The 18,591-nt window shown below is 37.9% G+C and overlaps 2 non-coding genes across 2 annotated transcripts; both read left to right on the forward strand.

Moving 5' to 3' along the window:
• The first annotated feature begins 683 nt into the window (after positions 1–683).
• On the forward strand, positions 684–791 carry LOC112725091 (small nucleolar RNA R71). The gene has a single exon (XR_003164220.1). It is a non-coding gene; the product is annotated as a small nucleolar RNA R71 (small nucleolar RNA).
• Positions 792–17,915: 17,124 nt separating this feature from the next.
• On the forward strand, positions 17,916–18,019 carry LOC112724164 (small nucleolar RNA R71). The gene has a single exon (XR_003163341.1). It is a non-coding gene; the product is annotated as a small nucleolar RNA R71 (small nucleolar RNA).
• The last annotated feature ends 572 nt before the right edge of the window (positions 18,020–18,591 follow it).

Raw genomic sequence — 18,591 nt, forward strand, 5'->3', positions numbered from 1 at the left:
ATGCCAAAAAGCGTATAAATTATCCGCTCATCACAACACCAAACTTAAATTGTTTCAGTCATAAAACTTTGAGTGGTTTTGATTAGATCAGAGACAATGGTTGCTAAATCAGAGTGGCTTTGCTTAGAATTCTCTGTCTGTTGCTGAGAAGATGATGGAAAAGGCTTGCTATTGCTAAACCTGTTTCTTCTACCATTATTGTTGTTGAAACCTTGTTGGGGTCTCTGTTGATCCTTCCATGAGAGATTTGGATGATTTCTCCATGAAGGATTAAAGGTATTTCCATAGGGTTCTCCCATGTAATTCACCTCTTCCATTGCTGGGTTCTCAGGATCATAAGCTTCTTCTTCAGAGGAAGCTTCCTTAGTACTGCCTGTTGCTGCTTGCATTCCAGACAGACTCTGAGAAATCATATTGACTTGTTGGGTCAATATTTTATTCTGAGCCAATATGGCATTCAGAGTATCAATCTCAAGAACTCCTTTCTTCTGAGCTATCCCATTATTCACAGGATTCCTTTCAGAAGTGTACATGAATTGGTTATTTGGAACCATTTTAATTAGTTCCTGAGCTTCTGCAGGCATCTTTTTTAGATGAAGAGATCCTCCAGCAGAGCTATCCAATGACATCTTGGATAGTTCAAACAGATCATCATAGAAAATTCCCATGATGCTCCATTCAGAAAGCATGTCAGAAGGACACCTTCTGATCAATTGCTTGTATCTTTCCCATGCTTCATAGAGGGATTCTCCTTTCTTCTGTCTGAAGGTTTGGACTTCCACTCTAAGCTTGCTCAATTTTTGAGGTGGAAAGAACTTTGCCAAGAAGGCAATGACTAGCTTTTCCCAAGAGTTCAGGCTTTCTTTGGGTTGTGAATCCAACCATGTCCTAGCTCTGTCTCTTATAGCAAAAGGAAAAAGCATAAGTCTGTAGACTTCAGGGTCAACCCCATTGGTCTTGACAGTGTCACAGATTTGCAAGAATTCAGCTAAGAACTGATGAGGATCTTCCAATGGAAGTCCATAAAACTTACAATTCTGTTGCATTAAAGAAACTAATTGAGGCTTAAGCTCAAAGTTGTTTGCTCCAATGGCAGGGATTGAGATGCTTCTCCCATTGAAGTCGGGAGTAGGTGCAGTAAAGTCACCAAGCACCTTCCTTGCATTGTTGGCATTATTGTTTTCGGCTGCCATGGTTTTTTCTTCCTTGAAAAGCTCTGTTAGGCCCTCTAAAGAGAATTGTTCTTTAGCTTCTCTTAGCTTTCTCTTCAAGGTCCTTTCAGGTTCAGGATCAGCTTGAACAAGTATGCCTTTATCTTTGTTCCTGCTCATATGAAAGAGAAGAGAACAAGAAAGTATAGAATCCTCTATGTCACAGTATAGAGATTTCTTGAGGTGTCAGAGGAAAAGAAGAATAGAAGGAGGAGGTAGAGATGAGAGAATTCGAACTTATTAAAATAATAGGGTTCGAATTGCACCTTGAGGAGGAGTGTTAGTTCCTTAAATAGAAGGATGTGAAAAGAGGGGAAGAATTTTCGAAAATTAAAGTAAAAGATTTTGAAATAATTAAAAGAAAATTTTGAAAATTTGATTGATGATTTTCGAAAACTAAAATTGGGAAAGAAATTAAGTGATTTTTGAAAAAGATTTTGAAATTAGAAATCAAAAAGATATGATTGAGAGTTAATTTTGAAAAATATGTGATTGAGAAGATATGATTGAGAAGATATGATTCAAGAACAAATTAAAAAGAGAAAGTTTTAAAATTAAAGTTGATTACTTGACTAACAAGAAATTAAAAGATATGATTCTTAAAATTTAAAGTTTGATCCTTTCTTAATAGGCAAGTAATAACTTGAAAATTTTTGAAGTAAATCATTAATTTTAGCAAGGATTTTCGAAAATAGTAATAAATAAAAAAAATGGAAAGAAATTGATTTTGAAGAGATATGATTGAAAAGATATGATTTGAAAAAGATTTGATTTTTGAAAAATTATAAAGATTTGAAAAAAATTTGAATTAAAAACAAAATCTTCCCTTTAGTGTCATCCTGGCATTAAACGCCCAGAATGGTGCCATTCTGGCATTAAAAAGATATGTTTTGAATGCCCAGCTTTTTCTGTTTGATTCCTCTGCTGAATATTTTAAATCTTCAATTCTCTGTATTGACTTGAAAAGACACAATTTTAAAGATCAGAGCAATGAAATCATCAAGAACAACTTCAAGATCAATGAAGAACATAATGCATATATTCGAAAAATGAAAGAAGAATAAAAACATGCAATTGACACCAAACTTAAGAATTGATACTAGACTCAAACAAGAAACATAAAATATTTTTGGTTTTTATGGTTTTATAAATTTTTTTGTGATTTTCGAAACTTATATGGAAAAGAAAATAAAGAGATTCAAAACTTTTAATAAGAATTCCAGGAATCATGCAATGTTAGTCTAAAGCTTCAGTCTAAAAAGATTAGACATGTTTGGCCAAGCTTCAGCAGGACATTACATTCAGCAGCTAAATTGATGAGAATCAATCAGCTTTTATGATGATAAGAAAATCACCTTGAAACTCTAGAATTCATTCTTAAAAATTCTGAAAAGTACCTAATCTAAGCAACAAGATGAACCGTCAGTTGTCCAAACTCGAACAATCCCCGGTAACGGCGCCAAAAACTTGGTGCACAAAATTGTGATCATCAACAATGGCGCCAAAGGACTTGGAGCTCTTAAACGTGAATCACACTTTGTCACAATTCCGCACAACTAATCAGCAAGTGCACTGGGTCGTCCAAGTAATAAACCTTACGTGAGTAAGGGTCGATCCCACGGAGACTGTCGGCTTGAAGCAAGCTATGGTCACCTTGTAAATCTCAGTCAGGCGAATTCAGATGGTGATGGAGAATTAATAATTAAAAGATGAATAAAACATAAAATAAAGATAGAGATACTTATGTAATTCTTTGGTTGGAATTTCAGATCAGCGTATGAAGATGCTTTGTTCCTCCTGAACCTCTGCTTTCCTATTGCCTTCTTCCAATCATTCATACTCCTTTCTATGGCAAGCTTTATGTTGGGCATCACCGTTGTCAATGGCTACTTCCCGTCCTCTCAGTGAAAACGTTCAAAATCCGCTGTCACCGCATGGCTAATCATCTGTCGGTTCTCGATCATGTCGGAATAGGATCCATTGATCCTTTTGCGTCTGTCACACACCCCACAATCGCGAGTTTGAAGCTCGTCACAGTCATCCCTTCCCAGATCCTACTCAGAATACCACAGACAAGGTTTAGACGTTCCGGATCTCAGGAATGGCCGCCAATAATTCTAGCCTATACCACGAAGGTTCCAATCTTAGATTAGAAACCCAAGAGATACGCATTCAAGCCATTACTAGTAGAACAGAGGTGGTTGTCAAGCACATGTTCATAGGTGAGAATGATGATGAGTTTCACGGATCATCACATTCATCAAGTTGAAGAACGAATGAATATCTTAGAGAAGAAGTAGGCGTGAATTGAATAGAAGAACAATAGTACTTTGTATTAATTCATGAAGAACAACGGAGCTCCACATCTTAATCTATGGTGTGTAGAAACTCCACCGTTGAAAATACATAAGAACAAGGTCTAGGCATGGCCGAATGGCCAGCCTTCAAACGTGTCTAAAATAGCATAAGACTTATCAAAGATGAAAATACAATAGCAAAAGGTCCTATTTATAGAAAACTAGTAGCCTAGGGTTACAGAAATAGGTAATTAATGCAGAAATCTTCTTCCGGGCCCACTTGGTGTGTGCTTGGGCTGAGCATTGAAGCTTCCATGTGTAGAGACTTTTCTTGGAGTTAAACACCAGCTTTTTTGCCAGTTTGGGCGTTTAACTCCAGCTTTTGTGCTAGTTTTGGAGTTAAACACCAGAATTCTTGAGCTGACTTAGAACGCCGGTTTGGGCCATCAAATCTCAGGTAAAGTATGGACTACTATATATTTCTAGAAAGCCCAGGATGTCTACTTTTCAACGCAATTGAGAGCGCACCAATTGGGCCTCTGTAGCTCCAGAAAATTCCCTTTGAGTGCAGGGAGGTCAGAATCCAACAGCATCTGCAGTCCTTTTTCAGCCTCTGAATCAGATTTTTGCTCAGGTCCCTCAATTTCAGCCAGAAAATACCTGAAATTACAGAAAAGCATACAAACTCATAGTAAAGTCCAGAAGAGTGATTTTTATTTAAAAACTAATAAAAATATAATAAAAACTAATTAAAATATACTAAAAACATACTAAAAACAATGCCAAAAAGCGTATAAATTATCCGCTCATCAACCTTCTTTTGGTGGAGATCCTTGTATCTTGGGATTTTATTTTGGTTATTATATGCCTGTTTAGATACTGTGTTCTCCACTGTATATGTATTTTGTATCACCTCCTCTTAGAGGTTATTTTGTATATTGTCTTTTGGGTTGTCTTTTGGGAATTTCCTTACTATATATGTATGTATACTGTATGCTCGGACCGGTTATCTTCGTAAGCCAAGTCCCGAGTCTTGATATATGTATTTTGGCACTCTTTTTATATTTCTTCGTTTTAACTCACTCCTTGTCTGTTCGTTTACGTTATCAATCGGAGTGTTGCGCTTTTGACTTAAAACGGTTTTGATTTACCCACTTTTCTTCAAAGGCTCCTAGTTATGATCATTTTTGCAATACTATACGTACTAAATTTTATTTTAGAGGTCGTAATACCTCGCCACCTCTGTTTTATGACTTAAGCATAAGACTCTGTGTGGTAGGGTGTTACAACCAGGGTGGTAATTTTCTGCATGATCCATTCATCTGAGGGACTACTAATGATTTAGTGGGAAGAGCAACTGTTACCTTCTCGTGACAAGCACGGAAGACGATGACCACAATGAGGGATAGCGGAAAAAGACCGACTGAGTAAGATGAGTGGTTATAGGCCGCGACAAAGCTCGTGACTGGAGATTGAGGTGCGGGCCTGGAGCAAGACGAACAGACAAATATCTCCAATGTAAATGACGGCGACAATCAGAAGCCCAGCGGAGGCGATCACGGTGGAGGAAACTAGGGTTTCCCTCTAAGGAGATGCTCGTTCTTCTCTGAGCAACTGAAGGGCTTACTAGGCTCGCTCCAGTGCCAGTTCATCTTCAAACCTTTCTTACATGTTTTTACCCGTGAATTAGAGAATCACTTACAACAACATTTTAAGCCGCAACTTGTTGGTATTTGTGTGAAACCTAAACAGCAAAATAAAACCAACAAAAAAGAATAATACTTGAAGCAATAAGCAAAAGAAAAGAACTCAATCGTTGAAAACTGAAGCCCATTAGTGTTAACTCCACTTTAGAATTCAATACTCATAATAGAAACAGCTTTCATATGGAGGAAGAACAAGAAGAAATAAGTTGACTTTTCCTACCACCAGGCACCTGACGTTTAGCAAATTCCATGCCGATCCACTTCTCCGAGAGCCACTTCTCAAATATTTGTTTCTTTTTGTGGCGGCACGTTGTTGAAGATATTTGTGCTTTCTCATCATGCTTCCTCCATATATGGCTCATCCCTGCTTCTCTGGATTTCTAAAATCTTCTGGTTGGTGGTATGAAGTGAAAACTGAGGAGGAAGAGGAGGATCATCAGAGTATGTGGCGGTGATGGCGGTAGTGAGGTGAAGAAAAACATTAAGATCCCTGAATTTCTTTTCTTTAGTTGCTCTTAAAATTTCAGTCACCAAAAGTAAAAGGAAAGAGAGGGAATCTGATTTTGAGAATGGATTTGGGAGGGAAAATCCCCGCTTCGGAGCCTCTGAAAGTAACACTGTTCTTTGCCATGCGATGTGTCGTTACCATGATGATTTTAAATTGGATGGGACACTACTCAAGTCTATTGTACTGACCTACTTAAATATTATATTAGCGGTTTAACATATTCAGTGGCTTTTTAAGAGATTAACTTTTCTAATTTTAATTTTAATCTTATAAATTGGATATAATAATTTAAACATTAAAAATAAAAAATGTATAAGTTATTTAATTTTTAGATTGTATAAAATTTATAAATTTAAATTAAATAAGATATTAAACAAATTTATTATGTTGTTATTATGTATAACAAAATCCAAATAAAGATTTATAAACATTATAAACAATTAACTATTTATAGACGTTATTAACTTTACTTATCTATTTTCAATAGTATTTAATTTGAAGTAGAGATAAAAATTCATATTCAAAATACTCTTTATATTCATACATAATTTCAATTGGTGAAAAATATTTTTTAAATTTTATATTTAATTTTTTAAACTCTTTATTTTTATTATTTTTTTAAAACATTAATTTACATTTTTGTAATATCCTTTCACCATATTAAACACTATTCTCTCTCTTACTATATACTATTCTCTGTACACATACCTGTTATTGACTATTAAATCACCTTGGCCTTCTTTCTGATTTTTTTCTTCTCCTGCTACCTTCTTTTCACCCGATCGTTATGAATTATCACCACGTATTATCATCGCAACTTTTACCCTTGTCTATTAATATAATCTACAACCATCTATTCTGTTAACTTTTATGAGTTATTGAAGATTTGCTAGAAGAATTAAAACACAAAACATTTAAAATTTTTGGCCAAATTATCAAAATTTGATGTTAGTAATCCCTATAAAACAATATCAAAATTTATTATTTCGAACTAAATTAATAAAAAACAGCACATAATGTAAGTTTTTTAACTAAAAATTTATATATTTAAGTCGTAGTCTAATATAGTACATTGAGACAAAAGGCAGTGACGGAGAAAAAATATCGGTAAAGATTTTCACAAAAATTATCGCGTTGCAAGTATAGTTCTAAACTAACAAATTATCCTCAGTCAATGTTTAAATTGTTTGTCACAAATACAAACCCAATAAAATAAACCGAAGTATTCAAATCTCGGGTCGTCTCTCAAGGAATTGCAGGGAAGTATGTTTAGTATTGGTTATGGGAAAGTATATTTTTGGGGTTTGAGTTTAACAAGCAAGGAATGTAAATAACAAGAAAATAACTAAGAACTAAGAAAAGTCCTAGCAAGGGTTGAGAATCGGAATTCTTATCCTCATTATCATTGTCAATTGTGATGGTAATTGCAAATTGCTCTAACTTAGTTAACCTCTAACAATTGAAGGAAAGTCAAGTGAGCAAATTAACTTGAGTTCACAAGTCCTAATCAAAGACTAGAGTTAGTGAAGCTCAAGCCAACTAGCAACTTTCAATTACCAAATAACAAGAGACTTTGACAATTCAAGAGTTTCTAAATTACTCAATCCAAGCTAAGAACGTAAAAAGCTAAATTAAAATCCACCCAAGCAATTTATCAAAGACTTGGTAGGCACAAAATAAAAGCACGATAAATTTAACAAGGGATATTAAATCTAAACAACTAATTGCAAGCATCAATGACTAACAATTAAATGGAGTAACAATGAACATGGAAAACATAAATTGCATTAAATGAAATCTAACGTAACAAGATCTCATAAACATAAAAATGGCGAAAAAGGGAAATTAACAAGAGAAGGAGATGAACTAAAGTGCTTAAACAAATAAAAGTAAAAGAAAACTAAATTAAAGGAAGATTGAACCTGAACCTAAGAATAAATTGAAAGAAGACACCCTAAAACCTAGAAAGAGGAAAGAGCCCCTCTCTCTAGAAACCTACATCTAAAACCTAAAATTGTGTGAATGAAAAGTGAATGATTGATTCCCCATTCCTGCTCCACTCTGCAGCCTCTAATCTTCACTTTCGGGCTTGAAACTGGGCCAAAAGCAACCCAAAAATAACCCCAGTGTCTTCTATTTAATGCAGCATGTGACTCTCTATCACGCGTATGCGTCGTTGGACTTTTCACTGGCCACGCGTAGGCGTCAGCCACGCATGCGCGTCATCTGTCGAATGCACCAGTCATGTGTACGCATCATTCGCGCGTGCGCGTCACTACCATATTCTGAATTTCTCAACTTCTTGTGTTCCTTCCATTTTTGCATGCTTCTTTTCCATCCTCTAAGCCATTCCTGCCCTAGAAAATCTGAAATCACTTAACACACATATCACAGCATCGAATGGTAATAAGAAAGGATTAAAATTAGCAAATTTAAGGCCACAGAAGCATATTTTCAATCATAGCATAAAATTAGGAAGGAAAATATAAAACATGCGAATTATATGAATAAGTGTGAGAATAATGGATAAAATCCACTCAATTCAATACAAAATAAACCATAAAATAGTGGTTTATCAATCTCCCCACACTTAAACATTAGCATGTCCTCATGCTAAGCTCAATAGAAGCTATAAAAGAGGTGAAGAGGAATGGTAGAATTTATGAAATGCAACCTATCTATATGAATATAACTAAATGAAAAATGCTTTTACCTACTTTGTTAAAAATAAATCAAATTCTCCAAGAACAAACATGAACTGGATTCCACTAACTCAAATCAGAAAATGAAATACAAATAGACTTGCAAGAAGAAAGCTCGTGAAAGCCGAGAACAAAGAATCGAGCATCGAACCCTCATTGGAAGTGTATACACTCCAATCGCTCAGGTGTTTAAGGTTCAATTATCTCAATTCTCTACTAATCTTGCTTTCTAAGACTTGCTCTTCTCCTACCAATCAACAAACATTTAGTGCACAAACACACATATCAAGAGGTCTTTTCAAGGGTTGTAATGGGGTTAGGGTCAAGGTAGGATTGTATTTGGTCAAGTGGACTAAAATCTAAATCCTTGATTAACCTAAACTTCCCACCTAACTTTAGACAATCCATGTAATCAGAATATAAAATCTAACTATCCATTAACTATGTTTTACCTCATATTCATGCATCCAAACTTGAGTACAACTCATATGCATTGCTATCACCATTTACTTTGGGGCATTTTGTCCTCTTTTATTTATTTGCTCTTTTTCTTTTCTTTTTATCTTTTTATCTTTTTATTTTTTTCTTTTCTTTTATTTTTCTCAATGCATATGATTAAGATATTGAATGCAAGAATATGTGCTCAATATTCTTTTCACATTTTCACAAAAAAGTCTAGCATACTCAATTCCCAAACCAAATATTTCCAAACCCAACTTTCCCACACTTAAATCATGAACACTTTTACTAGTCTAAGCTAAACAAGGATTCAAATTAGGGTCATTTATTGTTTTTTGCTTAGAGTTAATGATGTGCTAAAGTAAAGAACAAGTGGGATAAAATAGGCTCAATCATTAGTTTGCAAAAGATAATGAAATGGTAGGGCCATATGAGTATGTGAGTTATAGTGAAACAAAGGCTTCAATAACGTAAGTGTATGCATACATCAAACAATGCAAATATAGAATTAAGCAAGACAAAGATCACAATTTTAGAGAGAATAACACACACCAAAATAAAACATTGGTTGATAAGATGCAACCAATCAAATAGGCTCAAAATCTCACTGGTTTTGTGTGTTTGAGCTCTAAAACCATGTTCCAAAATAAGTTTCTTCAAGCAAGTTCAATAAAAATTTTAATTTAAATTGGTGAAATGCTATAAAATAGTTTCTTAGAAAAGAATTCATCACTTCAACTAAGTAGTACATAAATGCAAGCAATTAACTACACATGCAATCTATTATGCAATGCAACAACTAATCGAACAAAGAAAAATAAGAATTGGTGTTGAAAAGAAAGTAACTAACCCACAGAAGTCGGTATCAACCTCCTCACACTTAAAGATTGCACCGTCCTCGGTGCATGCAAAGATATGCAAGTGGACGGGTGACTACAACAGATGCGCTTTCTCAAAAGATTGTGCGGAGAGACTTGTTGTGCCCCAGTTAGAAACTTTTCCTTTTCCCTCTTGGAGGCCAGCCTGAAAGGAGAGAAGAAAAAAGAAGAAGAAGAACCAACAAACAAAGATATGCAAATAAATAAAATATGGGTATGCTAATGCCAAGTAATAATGAGGTTCTCAACTACATGGTAGCTACAACATATGAGTAAGAAAACAATAGAAGCGAAGGGCATTTCAAGTAAATAGCAGACAAGTCGAGAAGCACCAAAACAATGCACGAAATAGTCAACAGTTAAGTAAGAAAATTCAACTCTAATGGAAAAATAGCAAATTTAGAAAAAGACATGAAAACAAGTACAAAATTAAAATGCAATGAATGAAAGTATGTAAATGCAATAAACAAAAGAGAATAAAAGAGAATAAGGATGAGAAGTTAAAGAAAGGAAGAAGAAAGTAAGAAGGGAACAAGAAAAGGAAGAAGAAAGGAAAGAGGAAAGAATAAGAAAGGAGAGAAGAAAGAAGAAGAATAGAAAATAGGACGGGACACGTAAGCGCCGCCCACGCGTACACGTGGGTTGCAGGATAAGGAAGTGACGCGTACGCGTCAGTGACGCGTACGTGTGGATGTGAATTGTGCTCCGCGCACAATACTCGCACAGTAGCAGCCCATCTCTCTGTTTGTAGTACTGGACAATCAAAATTTTGAATCGACGCGCACGCGTCGTCCACGCCTACGCGTGGATGGCAAAAAACGCAAAGGACGCATACGCGTCAGTGACGCGTACGCGTGGGGTTGGCTATACGCCTAGCACCCCACCAGCACGGCCCTGGCACAACTCTCTGTCTAGGCCACGCGCTCGCATCGTCCCAGCACCGTTTTTGCATGGTCCATTTTATGGGGTTCCACGCGTGCGCGTCGGCCATGCGCACGCGTGGTATTTTTTTTAAATTAACAGGCTACCAAAGTAATATCAAACATTAATAAACAAGTGAAATCATAATGTAAACCAAATAAACCTAACTAAAGATGAAAATTTAACTTATTACCAATATAAATAAAAGAGAAAATAGAAAGAATTTACCATGGTGGGGTGTCTCCCACCTAGCACTTTTAGTTAAAGTCCTTAAGTTGGACATTTGGTGAGCTCCTTGTCATGGTGGCTTGTGCTTGAACTCATCTTGAAACTTCCACCAACGCTTGGACTTCCAATAAGCTCCAACATTTTCAAATGATTTCACCAAGCCTTAATGAAGTTCTTCACAAGCGTTGAGCTCCCATAGTTGATTCTCTTGTTTGTCGGGATCCCAAATCTTGTTTCTACACTCGTCGTTAAGTGGATCATCATTGTTCTAATGGGTGGCAAGTAATCTGAATTCTCAATGAAATATCAAACTCTTCTCTTAGATCCAACCAATTGATCACTAGTCCAACCTTTGCATCTAGCTCTTGAAATCTCAACCTTGATGAGTCTTGATTTGCAACTCCAACCACTAAACATCTGTCTCTTACGCTTCATTCCACAAAGCCTCCTAAGTTGGCCAACTCTTTCAAGAATACCAAACTCAGTGGGATAGTAAAGTGAATAGAGAGAAGTTTTACCCACTCAAATGAAGTAGACGGCAACTGGTGCACGAAATTGTGATCATCAACAATAGCGCCAAAGGACTTGGAGCTCTTAAACGTGAATCACACTTTGTCACAATTCCGCACAACTAACCAGCAAGTGCACTATGTCGTCCAAGTAATAAACCTTACGTGAGTAAGGGTCGATCCCACGAAGATTGTCGGCTTGAAGCAAGCTATGGTCATCTTGTAAATCTCAGTCAGGCAGATTCAAATGGTTATGGAGTTTAAGGTGATGAAAATAAACATAAAATAAAGATAGAGATACTTATGTAATTCATTGGTGGATTTCAGATAAGCGTATGAAGATACTTTATTCCCCTTGAACCTTTGCTTTCCTATTGCCTTCTTCCAATCATTCATACTCCTTTCCATGGCAAGCTTTATGTTGGGCATCACCGTTGTCAATGGCTACATCCCGTCCTCTCAGTGAAAATGGTCCTGATGTTCTGTCACAACATCGGCTAATCAACTATTGGTTCTCGATCATGTCGGAATAAGATCCATTGATCCTTTTGCGTCTGTCACACGCCCCATAATCGCGAGTTTGAAGCTCGTCACAGTCATTCCTTCCCAGATCCTACTCGGAATACCACAGACAAGGTTTAGACTTTCCGGATCTCAGGAATGGCCGCCAATAATTCTAGCCTATACCACGAAGGTTCCAATCTTAGATTAGAAACCCAAGAGATACGCATTCAAGCCATTGCTAGTAGAACAGAGGTGGTTGTCAGGCACGTGTTCATAGGTGAGAAAGATGATGAGTGTCACAGATCATCACATTCATCAAGTTGAAGAATGAATGAATATCTTGGAGAAAAAATAGACTTGAGCTGAATAGAAAAACAATAGTACTTGTATTAATTCATGAAGAACAGCAGAGCTCCACACCTTAATCTATGGTGTGTAGAAACTCCACCGTTGAGAATACACAAGAACAAGGTCTAGGCATGGCCGAATGGCCAGCCTTCAAACGTGTCTAAGATAGCATAAGACTTATCATAGATTCAAAGTACAATAGTATGAGGTCCTATTTATAGAGAACTAGTAGCCTAGGGTTTACAGAAATCAGTAATTAATGCAGAAATCTTCTTCCGGACCCACTTGGTGTGTGCTTGGGCTGAGCATTGAAGCATTTTCGTGTAGAGACTTTTTTTGGAGTTAAACACCAGCTTTTGTGCCAGTTTGGGCGTTTAACTCCAGCTTTTGTGCCAGTTTTGGAGTTAAACGCCAGAATTCTTGAGCGGACTTGGAACGCCTGTTTGGGCCAACAAATCTTGGGAAAAGTATGGACTATTATATATTTCTGGAAAGCCCAGGATGTCTACTTTCCAATGCAATTAAGAGCGCACCAATTGGGATTCTATAGCTCTAGAAAATCCACTTTGAGTGCAGAGAGGTCAGAATCCAACAGCATCTGCAGTCCTTTTTCAGCCTCTGAATCAGATTTTTGCTCAGGTCCCTCAATTTCAGCCAGAAAATACCTGAAATCACAGAAAAACACACAAACTCATAGTAAAGTCCAGAAGAGTGATTTTTATTTAAAAACTAATAAAAACATAATAAAAACTAACTAAAATATACTAAAAATATACTAAAAACAATGCCAAAAAGCGTATAAATTATCCGCTCATCACAACACCAAACTTAAATTGTTGCTTGTCCCGAAGCAACTGAAAATCAAATAGGATAAAAAAGAAGAGAATATACAATGAATTCCAAAAACATCTATGAAGATTAGTATTAATTAGATGAGCGGGGCTTTTAGCTTTTTGCTTCTGAACAGTTTTGGCATCTCACTTTATCCCTTGAAGTTCAGAATGATTGGCATCTATAGGAACTCAGAATCCAGATAGTGTTACTGACTCTCCTAGTTAAGTATGTTGATTCTTGAACACAGCTACTTTATGAGTCTTGGCCGTGGCCCTAAGCACTTTGTTTTCCAGTATTACCACCGGATATATAAATGCCACAGACACATAACTGGGTGAACCTTTTCAGATTGTGACTCAGTTTTGCTAGAGTCCCCAATTAGAGGTGTCCAGGGTTCTTAAGCACACTCTTCTTTTTGCTTTGGACCTCGACTTTAACCGCTCAGTCTCAAGTTTTCACTTGACACCTTCACGCCACAAGCACATGGTTAGGGACAGCTTGGTTTAGCCGCTTAGGCCAGGATTTTATTCCTGTGGGCCCTCCTATCCACTGATGCTCAAAGCCTTGGATCCTTTTTATCACCCTTGCCTTTTGGTTTAAAGGGGTATTGGCTTTTTCTGCTTGCTTTTCTTTTTCTTTCTTCTTTCTTTTCTCTTTTTTTTCTCTTTTTTTTTCCTGCAAGCTTTTCACTGCTTTTTCTTGCTTCAAGAATCAATTTTATGATTTTTCAGATCATTAGATAAAATTTCTCCTTTTCCTTTCATTCTTTCAAGAGCCAACATTTTAACATTCATAAACAATCAAATTCAAAAATATGCACTGTTCAAGCATTCATTCAGAGAAACAATAGTATTGCCACCACATCAAGATAATCAAACTGTTTTAAAATTTGAAATTTATGCACTTCTTTTTCTTTTTCAATTAAAAACATTTTTCATTTAAGAAAGGTGATGGATTCATTTTCATAGCTTTAAGGCATAGACACTAATGATCATGTAATAAAGACACAAACATAGATAAACATAAAGCATAATTTTCGAAAAACAGGAAAATAAAGAACAAGGAAGTTAAAGAACGGGTCCACCTTAGTGATGGCGGCTTGTTCTTCCTCTTGAAGATCTTATGGAGTGCTTGAGTTCCTCAATGTCTCTTCCTTGCCTTTGTTTCTCCTCTCTCATGGTTCTTTGATCTTCTCTAATTTCATGGAGGAGGATGGAATGCTCTTGGTGCTCCACCCTTAGTTGTCCCATGTTGGAACTTAATTCTCCTATGGAGGTGTTGATTTGCTCCCAATAGTTTTGTGGAGGAAGATGCATCCCTTGAGGTATCTCAGGGATTTCATGATAAGGAATTTCCTCATGCTCTTGATGAGGTTCTCTTGTTTTCTCCATCCTTTTCTTAGTGATGGGTTTGTCCTCATCAACGAGAATGTCTCCCTCTATGTCAATTCCAACCGAATTGCAAAGGTGACAAATGAGATGAGGGAAGGCTAACCTTGCCAAAGGAGAGGACTTGTCCGCCACCTTGTAGAGTTCTTGGGATATAACCTCATGAACTTCCACTTCCTCTCCAATCATGATGATATGTATCATGATGGCCCGGTCTATAGTAGCTTCGGACCGGTTGCTAGTGGGAATGATTGAGTGTTGGATGAACTCCAACCATCCCCTAGCCACAGGCTTGAGGTCATGCCTTCTTAGTTGAACCGGCTTTCCTCTTGAATCTCTCTTCCATTGAGTGCCCTCTTCACATATGTCCATGAGGACTTGGTCCAACCTTTGATCAAAGTTGACCCTTCTAGTGTAGGGGTGTGCATCTCCTTGCATCATGGGCAAGTTGAATGCCAACCTTACATTTTCCGGACTAAAATCCAAGTATTTCTCTCGGACCATTGTAAGCCAATTCTTGGGGTCCGGGTTCACACTTTGATCATGGTTCTTGGTGATCCATGCATTGGCATAGAACTCATGAACCATTAAGATTCCGACTTGTTGAATGGGGTTGGTGAGAACTTCCCAACCTCTTATTCGGATCTCATGTCGGATCTCCGGATACTCATTCTTTTTGAGTTTGAAAGGAACCTCGGGGATCACTTTCTTCTTGGCCAAAACTTCATAGAAGTGGTCTTGATGCACCCTTGAGAGGAATCTCTCCATCTCTCATGACTCGGAGGTGGAAGCTTTTGCCTTCCCTTTCCTCTTTCTAGAGGTTTCTCCGGCTTTTGATGCCATAAATGGTTATGGAAAAACAAAAAGCTTTAGCTTTTACCACACCAAACTTAGAAGGTTGCTCATCCTCGAGCAAAAGAAGAAAGAAGAGAGTAGAAAAAGAAGAAATAGAGGAGATGGAGTGGGCTTTGTATTTCGGCCAAGGGGGAGAAGTGTTGTTTAGGTTGTGTAAAAATGAAGGAGTGAAGATGGGTTTATGTAGGAGTGAGAGGGGTGTGTATGGTTCGGCCATTATGGGTGGGTTTGGGAGAAAAAGTGGTTTGAATTTGGATGGTGAGGTAGGTGGGGTTTTATGAAGGATGGATATGAGTGGTGAAGAGAATGGTGGGATTTGATAGGTGAGGGGTTTTTGGGGAAGAGGTATTGAGGTGATTGGTGAATGGGTGAAGAAGAAAGAGAGAGGTGGGGTAGGTGGGGATCCTGTGGGGTCCACAGATCCTGAGGTGTCAAGGATATCTCATCCCTACACCAAGTGGCGTGCAAAACGCCTCTTTCTGCCAATCCTGGCATTAAACGCCAGGCTGCTGCCCATTTCTGGCATTTAACGCCAGCTTCTTTCCCATTCCTGGCGTTAAACGCTAGTTTGGTGCCCTTTTCTGGCATTAAACGCCCAGAATGGTGCCAGACTGGGCGTTTAACGCCCATTCTGCTACCTTTACTGGCGTTTAAACGCCAGTAACTGTCTCCTCCAGGGTGTTCTGTTTTTCTCTTTGTTTTTGCTTTTTCAATTGTTTTTGTGACTTCACATGATCATCAACCTATAGAAAACATAAAATAACAAAGGAAAATAGAAATTTAACATAGAATAGTAACGATTGGGTTGCCTCCCAACAAGCGCTTCTTTAATGTCAATAGCTTGACAGTGGGCTCTCATGGAGCCTCACAGATGTTCAGAGCAATGTTGGAACTTTCCAACACTAAACTTAGAGTTTGAATGTGGGGGTTCAACACCAAACTTAGAGTTTGGTTGTGGCCTCCCAACACCAAACTTAGAGTTTGACTGTGGGGGCTCTGTTTGACTCTGTATTGAGAGAAGCTCTTCATGCTTCCTCTCCATGGTTACAGAGGGATATCCTTGAGCTTTAAACACAAGGGAGTCTTTATTCACTTGAATGATCAATTCTCCTCTGTCAACATCAATCACAGCTTTTGTTGTGGCTAGGAAGGGTCTGCCAAGGATAATGGATTCATCCATACACTTCCCAGTTTCTAGGATTATGAAATCAGCAGGGATGTAATGGTCTTCAACTTTTACCAAGACATCCTCTACAAGTCCATAAGCCTGCTTCTTTGAATTGTCTGCCATCTCTAGTGAGATTCTTGCAGCTTGTACCTCAATGATCCCTAGTTTCTCTATTACAGAGAGAGGCATAAGGTTTATGCTTGACCCTAGGTCACACAGAGCCTTCTCAAAGGTCATGGTGCCTATGGTACAAGGGATTGAGAACTTTCCAGGGTCCTGTCTCTTTTGAGGTAATCTCTGCCTAGTCAAGTCATCTAGTTCTTTGATGAGCAATGGAGGTTCATTCTCCCAAGTCTCATTACCAAATAACTTGGCATTTAGCTTCATGATTGCTCCAAGGTACTTAGCAACTTGCTCTTCAGTAACATCTTCATCCTCTTCAAAGGAAGAATACTCATTAGAGCTTATGAAAGGCAGAAGTAAATTCAATGGAATCTCTATGGTCTCAGAATGAGCCTCAGATTCCCATGGTTCTTCATTAGGGAACTCCATGGAGGTCAGTGGGCGTCCATTGAGGTCTTCCTCAGTGGGAACCACTGCCTCTTCCTCCTCTCCATGTTCGGCCATGTGAGATGTGGTTATGGCCTTGCACTCTCTTTTTGGATTCTCTTTTGTATTGCTTGGAAGAGTGCTAAGAGGGAGTTCAGTAATTTTCTTACTCAGCTGACCCACTTGTGCCTCCAAGTTTCTAATGGAGGATCTTGTTTCAGTCATGAAACTTTGAGTGGTCTTGATTAGATCAGAGACAATGGTTGCTAAGTCAGAGGGGCTCTGCTTAGAATTCTCTGTCTGTTGCTGAGAAGATGATGGAAAAGGCTCGCCATTGCCAAACCTGTTTCTTCCACCATTGTTGTTGTTGAAGCCTTGTTGAGGCCTCTGTTGGTCCTTCCATGAGAGATTTGGGTGATTTCTCCATGAAGGATTATAGGTATTTCCATAGGGTTCTCCCATGTAATTCACCTCTTCCATTGCAGGGTTCTCATGGTCATAAGCTTCTTCTTCAGAGGAAGCTTCCTTAGTACTGCCTGTTGCTGCTTGCATTTTAGACAGACTCTGAGAAATCATATTGACTTGTTGGGTCAATATTTTATTCTGAGCCAATATGGCTTTCCGAGTATCAATCTCAAGAACTCCTTTCTTCTGAGTTGACCCATTATTCACAGGATTCCTTTCAGAAGTGTACATGAATTGATTATTTGCAACCATTTCAATGAGTTCTTGAGCTTCTGCAGGCATCTTCTTAAGATGAAGAGATCCTCCAGCAGAGCTATCCAATCACATCTTGGATAGTTCAGATAGACCATCATAGAAGATTCCTATGATGCTCCATTCTGAAAACATGTCAGTAGGACACCTTTTGATCAATTGCTTGTATCTCTCCCAAGCTTCATAGAGGGACTCACCATCCTTCTGTCTAAAGGTTTGGACTTCCACTCTAAGCTTACTCAATTTTTGAGGTGGAAAGAACTTTGCCAAGAAGGCATTCACTAGCTTTTCCCAAGAGTTCAGGCTTTCCTTAGGTTGTGAATCCAACCATGTTCTAGCTCTGTCTCTTACAGCAAAAGAAAAAAGCTTAAGTCTATAGACTTCAGGGTCAACCCCATTGGTCTTGACAGTGTCACAGATTTGCAGGAATTCAGCTAAGAACTGATGAGGATCTTCCAATGGAAGTCCATGAAACTTGCAATTCTGTTGCATTAGAGAAACTAATTGAGGCTTAAGCTCAAAGTTGTTTGCTCCAATGGTAGGGATAGAGATGCTTCTCCCATAGAAATCAGGAGTAGGTGCAGCAAAGTCACCACGCACCTTCCTTGCATTGTTGGCATTGTTGTTTTCGGCTGCCATGGTTTCTTCTTCTTTGAAGAGCTCTGTTAGGCCCTCTAAAGAGAATTGTTCTTTAGCTTTTCTTAGCTTTCTCTTCAAGGTCCTTTCAGGTTCAGGATCAGCTTGAACAAGTATGCCTTTATCTTTGTTCTTGCTCATATGAAAGAGAAGAGAACAAGAAAGTAGGGATT

Source organism: Arachis hypogaea, chromosome 11 (genome assembly GCF_003086295.3).
Source record: "Arachis hypogaea cultivar Tifrunner chromosome 11, arahy.Tifrunner.gnm2.J5K5, whole genome shotgun sequence".
In the NCBI taxonomy this organism is placed as follows: Eukaryota; Viridiplantae; Streptophyta; class Magnoliopsida; order Fabales; family Fabaceae; genus Arachis; species Arachis hypogaea.